This window comes from Miscanthus floridulus, chromosome 6 (assembly GCF_019320115.1).
Source record: "Miscanthus floridulus cultivar M001 chromosome 6, ASM1932011v1, whole genome shotgun sequence".
NCBI lineage: Eukaryota > Viridiplantae > Streptophyta > Magnoliopsida > Poales > Poaceae > Miscanthus > Miscanthus floridulus.
Window position 1 is genome coordinate 115,060,116 of NC_089585.1, and position 3,466 is coordinate 115,063,581.

The following is a 3,466-nucleotide window of genomic DNA, read 5'->3' on the forward strand; positions in this document are numbered from 1 at the left end:
ACCAAGCGAACATGCTGATAGTTTGGGTTGGAAGTTATTTTTCTGGTAGTGACTTCATATGATGTGTAACAGTCTCTCTCTTTGAAACCACTATGGCGGCCAACGCGCGTTGGCCATGCCCTAAAGTTGAAGAGAGAAAAAAAGAAAAAGGTCCAACGCGCGATGAACCGACTCTCCCGGAAGGAGGACCGAACGAACAGGTTCTGGTGCTGCAACCGACTCGGGCTCAAGGGGAAACGCGTATACTAGATTGAATTGGTCCCTGCACGCGTGTAGCAAACTTCCCTGATCCTTCCCGAACTCTCAAATATTTTTGCTACGAACCGACATAGCGATCGGATGCTCTTCGATCCCTGCCGCGATTCTTCCTCCCAATCGGAGTCCTAGCCGAGAGCTACCGGGGAGAGGCGGCGGCATGTACGGCGGCGAGCGCGCGCGCCGGACCCGCCACGACTCAGACGATGACAATGGGTCCCACCGCCGCAAGCGGCGCAGGGACGCCTCCGCCGAGCCCGATCTCTCCAAGCCGGTCCGGTTCGTCTCCTCCGGCTCCGTCATACCGTCCCGGAATCCAGGGCCCGGCCCTGTGAGCACCACCGCCAAAGAGGATGAGGCGAAGGCGGGGGCGGAGGAGGTGGGCATCGAGCCGCTCCCCACGATGTTCGGGAAGATCACGCAGGGCGCCCGCGCAAGGCGGGAGAAAAAGGAGCGGGAGCGCGCCGCAGCCGCGCCCAGGCGTCGGTGGTGAAGCCGCCGCCGGCCCCGGGGAGCGTGCGATCCAACGCCAAGGTTGTCGAGATGATGCGCATCATGAGGTACGTGGACGGCATGGGCCTCGGCAAGGACGGGCAGGGGATTACTGAACCGGTGGCGGTCACCGAGCGACACAAGAACGCCGGCCTTGGCTACGGCGAGGAACCCATGACCCAGTCGGTCAAGGAGAACCTGCCGCCGCCCACGACTTCAACCAAGGAGCGCCCGCCACGGTGGTCGAAGAAGGCGAGGGCTAGGAAAGCCCCCGTCTTGGCAAAGAATGCATTGCCGGCAACGCGTGCCGATCAGGCGCTGGAGGAGGCCGAGGGGCACCCCACCGTCGTCCAGAAGGTGATCGACAGGCGAGGGCGGCAGGAGCGCGTGCTGACGGACCTGAGGGGGCTCAACAACGAGCAGGGGCAGGGGCAGGAGATGCAGGCTGACGACGCTCCGATGCCGGAGCTACAGCACAACGTGCGGCTACTTGTTGACGACACGGAGGCTAACGTTGTCTAGTTGGACGGCCAGCTGCGGCGGGAGCACGAGAAGGCGGCCAGCTTGGCGCGGGAGGAGACAAAGCTGTCGAAGCAGGAGGCGGCGCAGAAACGGCAGCTGCAGGTTATGGAGACGATTGCAGGGGCGCTAGAGCAGGTCCGGATGGACGATTCAGCCGGCGTCCTCACCCTGGAAGGACTTCTTCTGACGTTCAGGGACCTGAAGGCGCGCTTCGAGGAGGAGTTCAAGATGTGCGGCATGGGTCGCTTACCAGTTCGCGCACCCGCTGCTGGTCCGGTTCTTCCTGGGCTGGCAGCCGCTCGTGGATCCGTCGGTTGGCTTGGAGCTCATGTCATCATGGAAGGATGGAGACCAGCCATATGACTTCTCGCACGACGCCGCCGCTTCAATGGCGCCGTACGCGCAGCTCGTGTGCGAGGTCATCGTGCCACCTGTGCGAATGTCAGGAACCAATTCATGGGAAGCAAGGGTTCCGGAACCAATGCTCGAGTTTCTCAATACATGGGGGCATGTGCTGCCCCCTGTCGCGCTTCAGTTGATACTGGAGCATGTGGTCATGCCAAAGCTCTCGGCTGCCGTGGATTCCTGGGATCCGCGCAGGGAGAAAGTGCCGATCCATGTGTGGGTGCACCCATGGTTGCCGATGCTAGAGCAAAGCAGCATAGAGACCCTGTGCCATGCCATCCGGTGCAAGCTGAGCGGCGTCCTCCGCGTATGGCAAGCGCACGACACATCAGCTCACGCTCTGCTGTCACCGTGGAAGAACGTGTTCGATTCTGCAGTCTGGGAAGACCTGATTGCTCGTTATATCGCCCCGAAACTGAGGATGGCACTGCAAGAATTTCAGATCAACCCGGCGGACCAGAAGCTCGATCAGTTCAGGTGCGTGATGGTTTGGGCTTCTACAATCCCGGTGCGCTGCATGGTCCGATTGCTGGAAGTTGATTTCTTCAGCAAGTGGCATAAGGTCCTATACCACTGGCTGTGTTCCCCGAATCCTGATTTCGACGAGATCGTTAATTGGTATAAGTGCTGGAAGGACAGTTTCCCACCTCAATTGCTTGCTGACGCGCGCATACGGATGCTCTTAGCACTTGGCCTTGACATGATGGACCGAGACGCGGAAGGACTGGATGTTGTGCAGCCTGGAACTGGGGAGAATATGCCATACTTGAGAGGTAGTGGTAGAGAGAAACTTCAAGTTGATGCGGCAGATAAAGCATCACAGTTCCCTTCTTGCCATGGAGCAACCGAGCCAGATCTGAGCTTCAAGGAGTGTATCCAGGCATACGCTATGGAGAAAGGCTTGTTGTTTATGCCTAGAGTTGGCAGGTTCTACAATGGCATGCCAGTGTATGAGTTTGGCTCTGTAAATATTTGCTTAGACTCCGTGAAGCGAGTAGTCTACGCACAACTTCGACAGAGAATCGAGAGATGGAGTGCTGTATCTCTTAGGCAATTGGTGGAAATGAATTGGGTAGGGAGAACTTTCTAAATCACCTAACCTGGAGCACTCGTGTCATTTCCAAATCCCTCTCCGATCACCCCTTTTCTTCCCATGTTAGGCTATCTCTAACAATACCACATAAAATACAAGACCCATTCGTACTTTAGGTAGCGCTACAGGCAAAAAGTTCAATACCTATTTGGCATCTTCTCCAACAACAAGACCCAAAAGAGAATTATTTCTGCAAATGGGTTTCCAGGAGAGAGGATACCCATATTTGAGTTGTGCCTCTCAGGCAACCCAAAATAGGTCTCACGTATAGGTACTCTGTTGGAGGCTGATTTTGAATCTCTCACTACCCATTTTTGGGTTTAGGTCTCCTTATTGGAGACAGTCTTACGTAAAGCCCTTAAGATAACATGTACATGTACTCCCTTAAGATAACATGTACATGTACTCCTAGTAGTAAGCAAATTGGGTCGCATTTGCTATGGTAATTGCAAAATACTATTGATGGTATAGAGGATTTCGAGTTTTCGACATGTATCTTTTCTTCTATATGGGAAAAAAACTGCGTTGTTGTCCCTAGCTTCATATGATTTTTTTTCTTAATCAGGCTCAAGAGATCAACATTTTCCCTCAGGCTTGCTTTGGCAGCGGAGGCCAATTAACCCTGGGCAGATAACCCTGCACGTGGAATTATTTGGATTTTTGATTCCCGCCTCTGCCCCAGGGAAGATTACCACCTGT

The 3,466-nt window shown here is 55.2% G+C and overlaps 1 pseudogene; it reads left to right on the plus strand.

Annotated features, from left to right (window-relative positions):
• The first annotated feature begins 376 nt into the window (after positions 1-376).
• On the plus strand, positions 377-2,764 carry LOC136461060 (septin and tuftelin-interacting protein 1 homolog 2-like; annotated as a pseudogene).
• The last annotated feature ends 702 nt before the right edge of the window (positions 2,765-3,466 follow it).